The 14,701-nt window shown below is 35.7% G+C and overlaps 1 non-coding gene across 1 annotated transcript; it reads left to right on the top strand.

The window, feature by feature from the left end:
• The first annotated feature begins 10,878 nt into the window (after nt 1-10,878).
• LOC122096583 lies at nt 10,879-10,985 on the top strand. The gene has a single exon (XR_006145345.1). It is a non-coding gene; the product is annotated as a U6 spliceosomal RNA (small nuclear RNA).
• The last annotated feature ends 3,716 nt before the right edge of the window (nt 10,986-14,701 follow it).

The raw sequence follows: 14,701 nt of genomic DNA, 5'->3' as shown, positions 1-14,701 counted from the left end.
GTTGAAACAAGTCTTAAAAGTAGATCTGGACTAAGTAGGGAGTACGGTAGAAGAATGGAGAGGGAAATGGTGGACTAATACAGTCATACCATTCAATGTACACATGTCAGAATATAAGTAGGAAACATGAAGGGATAGGTGGGGTTGGGGTAAGGGAAGGAAGAAAAATGCACTGTATATTGAAATGCACACACACTCTATTCAACACTGACATGATGAAGCAAAACCCCTTTGCACAACTAGCTAAACATAATTTTTTTGAAGTTTTAATATTCAGAGACCAGAAGCATAAACCTTTAGAGATAAATAAGAAGAGAGAATTGACATATTGTTGAGGCTTGTTTCCCTTTCAATATACAAAATTTAATGTGTGAAGTCTGCTGCAAATATAAATTTTATTTTGCCTATTCTTTTAAGCAAATTGCTTAAAATGTAGAGAACCAAATTCCAATACTCCTTCATTTCCAATAAAAAAATCATATGCACCTTTAAGTTTCTCAGTTATTTCTAAATACCTAAATGCAATGCATTATTGGAACTAATTTCATTCCATATTTAAATTTATTTTTTTGTTGTTGTTGTGAAAATACTGTACAAAGGGGTTTCAATTACATGGACAAGATAATAAGTATATTTCCTATCAATATTGTAGCCTCCTCTTTTGTTTCCCCTTCCCATAACTTCCCATCCTCTCCCCGCTCCCCACCCAGTCCTCCCCCCACCAAAATTTTAAAGTTTGTTTTCGACATAATGACTTGTACATCTCATTGTTTTAATGGTCCAACTGTATCCCTATTATATAAACGATTTGTTTTTTCCCTTCCCTTCCTCAAATTATAACAACATCAAGTTCAGTGAAAGCAGGGTTTGTACAGTGGGGGAGGGACATACAAAGCAAAAAAGAAATATTCTTATAAATGTGTTAGAAACAATCGCATGAAAGGGAAAATCATTTGAATATATAGCTTAGGGCTCATTTCCCTAACATCAACTTGTCCAACAGTTTCTGTTTGTCTCAGACACATACTAGTTATTGCAAATAAGGGAAATCATGGCACTAATGTTTCTTTGGGCCTGGCTTACGTCACTTAATATATTTTTTCCAAGTCTTTCCATTTCCTAACAAATGGAGCCAATGTCATGCTTTCTGATGGAGGCAAAGAATTCCAGTGTGTATATATACCACATTTTCTTGATCTACTCATCTACTAAGGGGCATCTGGGTTGGTTCCATATATTAGCTATGGTAAATAATGATGCAATAAACATAGTTGTGCTGGAAGCTCTACTGTGGCCTTGTATGTGAACATTTGGGTAAATACCCAAAGTGGGATTCTGGGTCATAGGGGAGCTCTATGTGGAGACTTTTGAGGAACCTCAATACTGATTTCCAAACTGGTTGAACAAGCTTATACTCCCATCCACAATACAGTAATGTTCCGTTCTGTCCATATCCGCTCCAGCATCTGGTGTTATTAGAGTTCTTGATTATAGCCATTCTAACTGTGGTGAGGTGGTATCTCAATGTTGTTTTGATTTGCATTTCTTTTATGACTAGGGAGGTTGAGCATTTCTTCATGTGTCTATTGGCCATCCTTCTTTCCTCTTCAGAGAAGTTTCTCTTTAAGTCTTTAACCCACTTATTTTTGGGCAGTTGTTTCTTTGAAGATTTGTTGGGGGATTTAAATTTTTGAGTTACATGTATATTTTAGATATGAGACCCTTGTCCATTTTATGGCTAGTGAAGATCTTCTCCTAATCTGTGCGCTTTCTATTGATCTTGCTAGCTATGTCCTTTGCCATGCAGAAGCTCTGCAATTTTATGCAATCCCATTTGTCCAACCCTTCTTTGATTTGTTGTGTTTCTTGGTCTCTATTAAGAAAATTTCGGCCTGTGCCAACAAGACCGAGGGTTTCTCCTATTCCAATCTTTAATGTTTTCAGAGTATCTGGTTTGACTCCAAGGTCTTTGATCTATTTAGAGTTGATTCTGGTACAGGGTGATATATAAGGATCTAGCTTTAGTGTTCTACAAGTTGTTAACCAATTTTGCCAGCACCATTTACTGAAGAGGCTGTCTTTCTTCCATTCTATTTTTTAGCTCCCTTACAGAAGATTAGATGGCTATAGGTCTGTAGGTTCATTTCTGGGTTTCAATTCTATTCCATTGGTCCTGAGGTCTGTTCTTGTGTCGGTACCAAACTGTTTTGATTACTATGGCTTTGTAGTTGAATTTGAATTTGGTATTGATATTTTTCCAGCTCTGTTCTTTCTGTTAAGGATCATTTTTGCTATTCAGGGTCTTTTATTGTTCCATATGAATTTTTGATTGCCTCTTCTATTTCCTTGAAGAATGAGGTTAGAATATTGATAGATATCGCATTGAATTTGTAGATAGCCTTGGGAAGTATTGCCTTTTTCACTATGTTGATCTTTCCCAATCCAGGAGCATGGGAGTTTTTGCCACTTTCTAAGTTCAGTTTTGATTTCCTTTTTCAGTTTTTTAAAGTTTTCATCATAGAGGTCCTTCACTTTTTTGGTTAAGTTAAATCCTAGGTATTTTATTTTTTGTGGGGCTATTACAAATGGAGTTGCTTTCCTAATTTCAGCCACACTTTTCTTATTGTTGGCATACAGAAAAATCCATTGATTTTTGAGGGTTAATTTTATACCATGATACTTTGCCAGAGTTTTTAATCAGCTTGAGTAATTTTGGAGTGGACTCTGTGCAATTCTTTAAATACAAGATCATGTCATCTGCAAAAAGGGAGTTTTACTTCTTCTTTCCCTATTAGGATCCTTCTGATACTTGCATCTAGTCTTATTACTGTATTTAGGCATTCCAATACTAGATTGAAGAGAAGTGGAGAGAGTGGGCATCCTGTCTCATTCCTGAGTTAAGAGGAAATAGCTTTAGTTTTTTACCATTAAGTATAATGCTGGCTATAGGTTTGTCATTTAAAACCTTTAATGTATTGAGGAATGTTCCATGGATTCCTCATTTTTCCAGAAACTTCATAAAAAGGGATGTTGGATCTTGTCAATTGCTTTTTCTGCATCTGTTGAGATAACCATGTGGTTCTTATCCTTGCTTCTGTTGATGTGATAAATTATGTTAATTGATTTGTGTATCTTAAACCAGCTTTGCATCCCTGAAATGAATCCTGTTTGATCGTGGTGTATGATTTTTTGGATGAATTGTTGAAGTCGATTGGCCAAAATTTTGTTGAGAAGTTTTGCATCAAAGTTCATCAAAGAAATGGATCTACAGTTCTCTTTCCTTGATGAGTCCTTTCCTGGTTTTGGGATGTGTGTTATGATGGCCTCATAGAATGAGTTCAGTAGTGAACTTTCTTTTTCAGTTTCATTGAAGAGTTGGAGGAGTATTGGAGTGATGTCTGCTTTGAAGGCTTAATAGAATTCCGCTGTAAAACCATTTGGTCTGGGCTTTTCTTAGATTGGAGGTCTCTTATTGCTCTTTCTATTTCAGTGCTTGATATAGGCCTTTTAAGATAGTTTGACTCATCTTGGCTTAGTTTTGGCATGTCAGTATTTTCTAGAATAAGGTCCATTTCTGCCAAGTTCTCAAACTTATTAGTATACAGGTTTTAGAAGCATTCCCTTATAATGTTCTGAATATTAGTTGTTTCTGTGATGATGTTTCCATTCTCATCTCTGAGTTTATTTAGGTGTGTTCTCTTCTTTTTCTGATAAGATTTGCTAAGGGTCTGTCAATTTTGTTAATTTTTTCAAAGAACCAACTCTTAGTTTTGTTGATTCTTTCTATAGTTTTTTTTTTGCATTCTAATTAATTTAATTCTGATTTAATTTTAATTATTTCTTTCTGTCTACTGGATTGGGGTTTATCTTGCTGCTTTTTTTCAAGGAGGTTCAGATGTCTCATTAAATTGTTGTTTTCAGATCTCTCCAATTTGTTGATGTAGGAGCACAGAGCTATAAACTTGCCTCTGAATACTGTGTTTGCTGTGTCCCAGAGGAGATAGTAATTGGTGTGTTCAGTTTTGTTGAATATCATGAACATTTGAATTTCCTTTTTAATCTCTTCCATGACCCACTCGTGATTAAGCAGTGTGTTGTTCAGGATCCATGTGTTACATGACTTTCTTTGGTTGCTTTTGGTGTTGAGTTCTAAATATATTCCCTTGTAGTCTGAGAGAATGCAAGGTATAACTTCAATGTTTCTGAATTTGGACGTTTGCTTTGTGGCCTACAATGTGGTCTATTTTGGAAAATGTTCCATATGCTGCTGAGAAAAATGTATTGTCTAATGCTGCTGGGTGAAATATTCAGTAGATGTGTGTTAAATCTAGTTGGTCTGTGCAGTTGTTTATATCTGCTGTTTCTCTGTTGAGTTTTTGTGAAGTTCATTTATCTAGTGGGGAAAGTTGTGTGTTAAAGTCCTCAACAATTAATGTTTATGGATCTATGTGGGATTTGAGGGAAAGTAGAGTTTCTTGGATGAATTAGGGTGCTCTGCTGTTTGGCAAATAGATATTTAGAATTGTAATATCCTCCTGAAGGAGTGATCCCTTAATTAGTATGTACCGACCTTTTCACTAATTTTAATTAAAAGTCTATTTTATCTGATATTAGGATTGCAACTCCATCCTGTTTATGGGAGCCGTTTGCTTGGTAGATTTTGTTTAAGCCTTTAAAATTGAAAATGTGTTTGTTTTTGTGGGCAAGATGTGACTCTTGAAGCCAGCAGATAAAAGGATCTTGCTTTTTAATCCAAGTAGACAGACTGTCGCTTAATTGGTGAGTTAAGTCTGTTAATGTTGAGAGATAGAACTGAGAGGTATTTGGGAGTTCCTGCCATTTTATCCAACTACTTCAGGGCTGTGGCAACTGTGTTCTTCCTATGGTTCTTGGATACTCAGTTTGGGTGATATTTCTTGGCCTTTATTGTGGTCTTGTTGGTTTTCTCTGTGTAGGACATCTTTAAGATTCTTTTGTAGGGCTGGTTTGGTGGAGATATATTGTTTCAATTTTTCTTTGCTATGGAAGGGTTTTATTTGACCTCCGATTATTAAGGAGAGTATAGCTGGGTAAAGTATTCTTGGTTGATAGTTGTTTGTCTTTAGGGCATAGATTACATCATTCTAGGCTCTTCTTGCTTTGATTGTTTCTGCTGAGAAATCTGAGGTGATTCTAGTTGGTTTCCCTTTATAGGTGTTTGATCTTTGTTCCATGACAACTTTAAGGATCTTTTCCTTGTTCTGAATTGATCCTGTGAGTATTATAATGTGACAATGGGATATCCTCTTCTGGTCTAGTCTATTGGGAGTTCTAAAAGCTTCTTGTATCTGAATAGACCTTTCTTTTTGCATGTTTGGGAAGTTCTCTGCTAGGATCCTGTTAAACAAATTTCCTAGACCATTGACTTCTGGCTCTAGGTGCTCCTCTACACCCATTATCCTCAGATTAGGCCTTCTAGTGGGGTCTTCCAAGGCTTGAATGTTGAATAGATCTATCATATTTCTTGGATTTGTCTTTGATGATTGTATATTCTTTCTCTATAATATCTAGGCTGTCTTCAATCCTCAGGCTTCAATCTTCTGCATGGCCTATCCTACTATCGAGACTTTCTACTTTTTTTTTTCTTTTCCTTCTAGTTGGTCGGCTTTTATGGCTTTTAATTCTTTGTTGGATCTTTGTTTTAGATCTTGTATGAAATTCTTTATTTCCTTAATTTAGTGTCAAGTGTTTATTCTCAAATTACTTGGTTGATTAGTTATGGCTTCCTTGGACTCCCATTACTTCTGTTGGGATCCATTCAGCATTCCCTTTGTGGACTCCCTGACTTCTTTCAGCTCTCTGTTTATGGATTCCATGAATGCCTCTAGTGATCTTTGTCTATGCTGATCCCGCTCTTGAAATTCCTGTATTTCTCTTTGATCAGCTTCCTCACGTTCATGCAATTCCTGTAGTTCTCTTTGACTAATCTCAGCCTACTCACACAATTCCTTTATTTCTCTTTGAGTGTTCACAAGCTGCTCATGCAATTCTTTTATCTATCTTTAAGTAGCTTCCTCACACCTATGAGCTTCCTGTTTTGACATTTGTTTGCCTCCTCTCTCAATATATCATGCTCACACAGAGTCCTTTGAAGGTTTTCAATCTTTTTATTTACCATGTTTAATATTAGTGTTTTTAGAGCTTTTTGGAAGCTCTCCTCTGGATTATTCATTATCTGTTCTGTCCACTGATTATCATGAGTGGGAGTTGAGATACCCGGACTTGCCATTTTTCTTGTGTTTTTCCGGCTTATTCTGCCCATTTGGCATGAGAGTAACACCAATTTTGTGCTAGAAAACTATCTTAAGGGAAGCATCAACAAAGTCTGTAGTTGCACAGTCAAAAGCCTGCAGATCCTCCTGAAGGAGAGGTCCCTTGATTAGTATGTAGTGACTTTCTTTATCTCTTCTCACAAATTTTAATTTGAAGTCTATTTTATCTGATATTAGGATTGCAACTCGCGCCTGTTTATGGGAGCCGTTTGCTTGGTAGATTTTGTTCCAGCCTTTAACATTGAAAATGTGTTTGTTTTTACGGGCAAGGTGTGACTCCTGAAGGCAGCAAATATTTTGCCCATGTAATTGTAACCGCTCTGTACAGTATTTTCACAATAAAAATAAATAAATAAATATTACAAAAGCCTGCAGATATAATCTAGTTCAACAGATACATTTTCAACATCAACCAACTATGTATTAATAGGCTATGAACTGCAAAGAAGAATTTGGCAAACAAGAAATTATTAGGTTTAGTGAGAGATGTGGGTATAAATAGGAATAGAGGGATGTGGAAAGATAGAGGGAGAGCTAACTTAGTCCTAATCTCAAAGCAGGAAATAGGTTCGATAGAATGATAGTAGACAACGGGGGAAAAAAGAAAGAGAAAAAAAAAGACAAGGAAAAATTGTAAAATAAAAATTAAAAAGTGAAACACTTAAAATTATGCAGATTAAGAACTTAATATTCAGAGAAGGATGGGAACATGATAAGAGAAGGGAAGGGATAGAAAGGAGACATCAAAAAATAAAAAATAAAAATGCTTAAAATTTTATATAGATATATAGAGGTAGTACAGCTATTAAAGAAGTTAAGTCTAAGAGGTTTTGAATTCATTAATAAATTTCTGGATTAAGTGTGTATACAATCGGGGATAAGGTCTAATAATCGACTACGGGTATATCTGAGAATGAGCAGAAATGCGACTAAATCACACAAAGAAGAACGAAAGAGAAAAAAATGTGAAAAGAATGAGAAAGAAAGGAAAAAAGGATCAAAAGGTCAGTAGTGCTAAACAAAAATGGAAAAAAGCACACACACACACACACACACACACAGACACACACACACACACACACACGTATACCTGTAAAATAAAAATTATAAGAGGAAGAAAAAAGTTAATAGAAAACAACTTTTTAAAGTTAAAAATTAAAAATGTTAAAACAATTTTAATAAAAGGTGACAAAAAAGAGTTCTTTGCTTTTGGGGGATGAGAAGGGAAGATCCTGTATCTCCCTTGTGTTCATAACCAGTCTCTTGTTGGAGTTTCTGGTCTGCTTGTGGTATTTGATTTTCCTGTAGCTTGGATGTTTTCTTAAGTCAGTTTGTTTGAGCAGGCAGAAAAATGCTTTGATTTACCCAGGATTGTGTCATCCTCTTCCCAGGCTAGTTCAATGGGAGGGAGATCTGCTTTGAGTATCACAAAAGATGGCTGTTTCTTCTAGTTTGGAGATGCTGTGATGGGGCTTGGTTCTGGGTAGAGTTGAGGCCTTTTAGCAAACAGTAGCTTTTCCCTGAGGCCTAGCTTCTGAGGCAGTCACAGGGCCTAGCCAGCAGCCATTCTCAGGGTTTATTGTTACTGAATTTCAATTGATTGTCTAGGGAGGATCAGCCTCTGCCTCTGTTTACCCAGTGAAGAAAGCCACTCCTGGGGCTGGTGCAGGCCCGGGATGGGTGAATTTTCCCTGAGTGGAGCTGAGCCTGACAGGTCAGGTTAGGTTCCTGTGACCTGTTAAATGACTGTTTGTTTTCATCCAAGGTCTGAGTTGGAGCTAGCTGCTCAGCCAGGCCTTTGCCAGTATCAAAGATGAAGATCTCCGGTAGTGGGCAGGGAGGGGTGGCCTTCCCTTCTCTGCTCCCTGAGAAGGAGTGAGGAAATCAGGCTTCTACTCACACAGGAGTCTGGTTCCTGGGTGATCTCTGATCTGCGATATGAAGGATGAAGATGTCTGCTCCTTGTCAGTTCTTGCTGGTGTTGAGTAGAATCCTCTCACCTGCTGCATCTGGCGCCTTTGTCCTAGACTGTCTGTGTTGCAGGTATGGTGGTTACGGCCGCCACCGCTCCCGCCATAGCTGCAACCATGGCTGCTGGCAAGTGCTCAGATTTGTCTACTTGCCTGGCCTAACTCTCTGTACTGTGATGGCACATTTGGTGTGATTCTTTGGCTTAGTTAAGCTTCCAGCTTCTCCTTTGCTATCTTCCCGGAACCATAAATTTAAATTTTAAATGATAAATTCTTTTAAAATTGTTTCACTCCTGCACAGGTATGGATAGATAAGTGATGTGGGCAGAATCAGAATTATTCAGAAGGTTGTAAATGGATGCTTACCTAGTTTTCTCTCGGCTGAATCATAGAATACAGACTGTCCTAATTGAAAAAGTCAGCCTTCTGAGGTTTTTGCATATAAACACTCCATCAACATTTTATTAGAGGATTATTCAAGATTAGCTATATGTTGATTAATAATGACTGATCATGACAGAAATTTGAGAGAAAACCATCTACACTTCAGTGAGGTTCTAATTTGTGCTTCACAAACTGTTATGAAAGCTCTCCATGAGAAATCTAGCAGCTGCATTTCTAAAAAGACCTTGGGTTGTTACACTTTCTGATATTGTCTCAATTCAAATACTTCGCCTTGGAGTTCCATACTATTCAATGATGCTGTATTAGTTCCTTGTTACAATTTTCAGACTGGTCTTTTTGAAGAAATTTGTGCTTTTCAAAATTGCTCTCCAAATTCCATCCACAAACTGCATACAAAATTTATCTGAAAAAATTTGTATCTGTTTATATTGCATATACTTTTAGTTTTCATTACAAATATGGAATGTAGTAAAAATTCTCATAACAATTATACTGCGCTAGATTGTGGGCAGATTCTGATGTAAATAATATACTGTGTTCATGTAGAGATTTTGAGTATCCAAAGTAATAAGCCTGTGGTCCTAAAACCAATACCTTACTTATATTGAGTGACAAATACAACTTCATATAAGTACAGAAGTTTTCCTTGTATCTTTTTAACATATATTTTTATTATAAATACTGTACAGAGGGGTTACATTTACATAAGTAAGGTAATGAGTACATTTCTTATTGAGCATTGTTACCCCCTCCTTTGTTTTTCCCCTACCATCCCTTCCCTTCACACCTCTCCACCTCCCCCCTTCACCCATCCTCTGTTAGAATGTCTTGTATATTTCATTGTTACAATGGGTCGACCAGTATCCTTTCCTTATATCTTAAATGAAGAAATGCTGGCTTGATTTATGCTGATTCTACTTGTGTAGACACATCTAAAATCACTGCCCAAGTCCAAGAGCACATAAATGAAATGCCATCATTTTTTTGTCAGTTGGTATTTGTGTTCTACACATTTATTGACAGGTTACAAATTATTCTCGAACTTTAAAACATTAAAAATACTTTCTTTTTTTCTTATTTTCTTCGCCAGGAAATCAGCAAGACCTCAGTCAGCATTTCTCACCTAGGAATTTTCACATGGGTTAGTTAAATGTATATGTAGAGTCCAGTTTTCTGAGGACTCACTCATCTGCCTAGGAATTCATGCTGGTTGTTGGAAAAAGAGCTCAAGTAAGGATGCCATTTAAAGCCTTATAACTTTACTCTTTACCAGGTTATTCTCCTGCTACTTTGGATGTTGAGAATGTCTACAAGAGTAAGCATTCCGTGAGGAGCAGGGAGACACCATATGACTTATACTTACTGAGGTTTCCAAGTGACTTGCTATCACTTGTACTGCATTTTGAAAGTCAAATCTCTCTAAAACTACCAGTTTTAAGAGATAAGAAGAGTAGAAAATGAACTCTTAGGGACAAATACATCTTCAACATATATTGTTCCAATTATTCCTTTTAAGGCATATTCAACAACTGGTGAAACTTGTGTTGGCTGTAATTATGTGTCTTTCTCCATGTGTGCATGTATACATGAGAATATGTATGTGTGTGAATAGTAACATACATGTGTACATTATGGCTTATATCATCATTTATTCCTTGCTAACAAATAAAATAAGGAATCACTAAAGTTTTAACAGAAACTGTGTAAAGTCGTAACTCTTCACTCTGCTCCTTTACACAGACTTTGCAACTTCTCATTAAGTTTCCATAAACTCTGAAATGTACATACTTAGTACTTAATGTCTGCTATCATAAATCTTAAATACTTTACAGAAAAGTTTTATACCTGCCAAACAGTCCTATTTTGGGCATATATAAGCAAAATCCCAAAATTAAGCATATTTAAAACATTAAAACTTTTAACAAACCTTAACACTTGCTGCAATGTTCATTTTGACAGGTGCCTTGTATAGAATAATTGAATTTCTCCTCCTACACATCTCTTGAACTACAAATATCTGGAATTATTTTGTTTTTGGCATGTCTATCTTGATTTTATTCTTAAATGTGTGCTTATGTAAGAAATACATGATTCTATAATTTCACAACAATTCTTTTGAACTTACTTTTTGTTGAATTGCCTAGCTTAATAAAATCAATTAAAAATTATACTTTATATATAAAAACTGTTCTGTGCTCAATTTAGCATCACATACCCTAACATTGGAACGATACAGAGAAGATTAGCACGCACCCTGCGCAAGGATGACATGCAAAGTCTTGGAGCGTTCCATATTTTTACAGCAACAGATGCTGAAACGTATGTGGCCACAAGGGAACAGTACTGCATTCTTGGTGGGCGTGTAAACTTGTTCAACTACTTTGGAAAGCAGTATGGAGGTGCTTCAGAAAACTCCACATAAAAATCCCCTATAACACAGTAATCCCTCTTTTGGGGATTTATCCAAATGATCATAAAAAAGACCATACTAAAACTACCAGCACAACTATGGTTATTGCAACATTATTTACGATAGCTAAGATATGGAACCAACACAGATGCCCCCATTAGATGAATGGATCAAGAAAATGTGTTATATATACACAATGGAATTCTTTGCCTCCATCAGAAAGAATGACATCGCCCAATTTGTTAGGAAATGGAAAGACTTGGAAAAAAAATTATTGAGTGAAGTAAGCCAAGTCCAAAGAAATATAGGTCCCATGATTTCCCTTATTTTCAATAACGAATGTATGTCTGGGATAAGCAGAAAAGTTCAAAAGATATGTGCATATAACCAGATAAGATGATGTTAAAGAAATTGAACCCCAAGATAGGGACACAAGTGGTTTTTTGTTTCTTGCTATTGTTTCTAACGTACTTATAATGTGTGATGTCATTTTTCTTGTTTTTTGTATGTTTCTCCCCACACTATAACCCCCTGTTTTCTCTGTATTTGAAGTTGGTACACTTACATCTTGTATGTATACTTCTCTAATTTGGGGAGGGGAAGGGAAAAAATGCTCAAATAGCGATACAGGTTGACCCATTGTAACAATGAGATGCACAAGACACTATGTTGAAAAATGAACTTTACAATTTAGGCGGAGGAAGGAAGGGGGAGGGGAGTGTACTTGTGGAGGTGGGAGGGAAGGGATGGTAGGGGAAATATAAAGGAGGAGGTAACAATGCTTGTTAGGAAACTTACTAGTTTCCTTGATCATGTAAATGTGACCCCTCTGCACAGTATTATTACCATAAAAAAACATATAAAAATGTTCTTAGATGGAAGAGTTTATTTCCTCTATTTTACCGATATAATATTGTTAACAAAGAAATTAATTCAGAACACTGATATGAAGGTAATTTGAATAAATGTGTGTGTGTGTGAGTGCGGCAGCGCCATACACGCAAGTGCATGAGAACAAACACCATGCATGTATATTGGAATGCTCAGAATTTAAATCAGGGCTTCAAGGTCTTGCTAGGCCTTTCTTATCTAGATTGGTGAGCTACGATATAAGCTACATCTCAATTCTTGGCTCTTTGCTAGTTCATTAAACATTTTGAAAAATAATTTCATGAAGTTTTTTTTTTGGCCCTGATTGGCTCCCAAGTGTTATCCACAGATCTCAGTCTCCTGAGCAAATATTCAGAGTAGATAGGATTATAGGTGTGACGAGCCAGCACAAGGCTTTTAGAACAATTTTAAAAGTAAAAGAAAATTTATTTCATGGGGGCCTGTTTTATCATCACCGAATTTGAAAGCCTTTTGAGTGATTATATGTCAATTTAATTCGCTTGGGGATTGTTAAAAGATAGTAAGTGATGATATTTAAAAGTTTTAGTACTTTTTAAAAAAGAAACTGGAACTGTGGGACAGAAGAAATTTGGCTGTCTTCAGACCTCAATTTGTAAGCTCAGCTCTGTGCATGATAACCTAAGGTCACCAACACACTCTGTGTTGAAGACAAAATGTGACAGAAAACAATCACCATGGGAAATATTTGCTATGCTATTATTTCTTGGACAATATGAATATTGAATTGAGAGTATAAGAGAATGGAGAGATTTTACCCACCTTTTTGGTATTGCTGAAAGACTTTTGGAAACTTTGACTCATTTCCTTCCACACTGTGTGTATCTTTGGGCCATGCACTTACAGTTTTTTACTACAATTTTTCCCAACACTACAATGGTAATAACATTAGCATTATACCAAATGTTATCTTAAGAAGTAAGAGAATAAAAGTTGTGAAACACTTAACATAAACCTATGAATGACCTTTGAGTTTAGCCAGCATTCTTTTTTAAATACTAAATAGAATATGATTAGTACAGAAACCATTACATGTAGTGTTAGCAACCAGAAGTAATATCTATTGACCATGCTCAGCTTCCAAGGAAGCCAGGTGGATAACTTCTCATGCTGTAAATCAAACTGGTTATCTTATGTCGTGATAGTGTAAAAATATCAGAGACAGAACAATGAAGGAATGTTGTAGACTGAGGTGAAATCCATATAAAAATGTGCAAACTTGATAAAACATAAAAGTATCTGAGCAGTATATTGTGTTTTACATCATTTAAGTTACATAGCAAAGATAAGGAAGACCTAGAAGAATAAAATGTCTTTTTGATATTTTATCATAGGTCCTTAGAAGGATGAACACTTTCCTCATTCTTGTAGAGGCATCATCAGATGAGGGGAACTGTATTTTTTGTTTGCTTCCTTCCATTTATTCTTCAGTTTGAAATCTGAACTACATGAGACTGAAAGAAAGCAAGTGAAATTAGCCGTACAGGCTTTGGAAAGAACAATCAAAGTAAAATAAATAAAATATATATAGCCTTGTAAAAGGTCTAACTAAATTGAGTTACATAGTCTCAAGCATTAACATAAAATGATTTAAGCAGTATCATGTAATTAAAAATTTAAAAATTTTAGGAGCTGCTTAATTTTTTTCCTTTCTACTACCTTGAATTAATTATTGATTTTCTATAGAGAGATTAAAGATGAGATTAACAAGAAACTTGATTAAAAATGGACAAAAGTTCTGAATAGACATGTTTTCCAAAAAGCCCTGAAAATTGCCTGCGGATTTACAAATTTGTATTTAATACAACTTCTGTGCTAGCTTAATGCTTTGTGAGCAGAAGTCATTAGAGAAATGCAATTCAAAATTACTTTGATACTACTTCTTAACTATTATAACTCTTATAAAAAATATCCCAGGAACCAGGTGTGGAGGTAAAGGCTGGTAATTCCAAGTGATTGGAGGTTGAAGTAAAAGGATTTGAGTTTAAGGACAGCCTTGGGTACTGCACACAGTAAAAACCTGGCCTTTAAAAAAACTCAAAATGTAATAATGTTGGCTGGCGACAGTGTGGAGAAAACGAAATTTTCGACACTCTTGGTCAAAATACAGGTTAGTGTTCTCCTTGTAGAAAGTAGTATGCAGTTTTCTAAAGAAATCCAAAGTTGAAATATCATCTGTCCCACCAATCGTGTGATTATTTCTCTCTGGGTAACTCATAAATATATCTGTAATTCATTGTTATTCACATTATTCACAGCAACTGCTAAGATAGAAATCGAAGTCCAGTGTTCACCTACAAACAAATAAAGCAACTGTGGTACATGCACAAATATCCTTTTCTGTTGATTCCAAAGTACTTTTTTTATTGTTTTCCTGTTTCCATGTGATTAACCTCCAAATTAGAAATCCAGATATATGACTTAATTTAACCAAAACTATTTATTGAGTATAAGGACCTTCTACTCTCTGCATTCTTCACACTAAGATCACCAAATATGATGAGTCTGGAATAATTAGTCTTTTTTTGACCTATGTTAATATTCTTTACAATGTGAGTGAAATGTTTAAAAGTAGTATTTGTTTTAGATTAATTGCTCTGAAGAGACAATAAATGATATTATCAAAGCTTAAATATGATTTGATTTAAAGTTTAGAATTCAGGAAATGGTGTTGACCACTCTGGTTACTGGAGCCT

This window comes from Dipodomys spectabilis, unplaced genomic scaffold (genome assembly GCF_019054845.1).
Source record: "Dipodomys spectabilis isolate Male_0828 unplaced genomic scaffold, ASM1905484v1 ptg000378l, whole genome shotgun sequence".
In the NCBI taxonomy this organism is placed as follows: Eukaryota; Metazoa; Chordata; class Mammalia; order Rodentia; family Heteromyidae; genus Dipodomys; species Dipodomys spectabilis.
The sequence above is the reverse complement of the archived record's forward strand: the minus strand, read 5'-3'. Positions and strand labels throughout refer to the sequence as shown.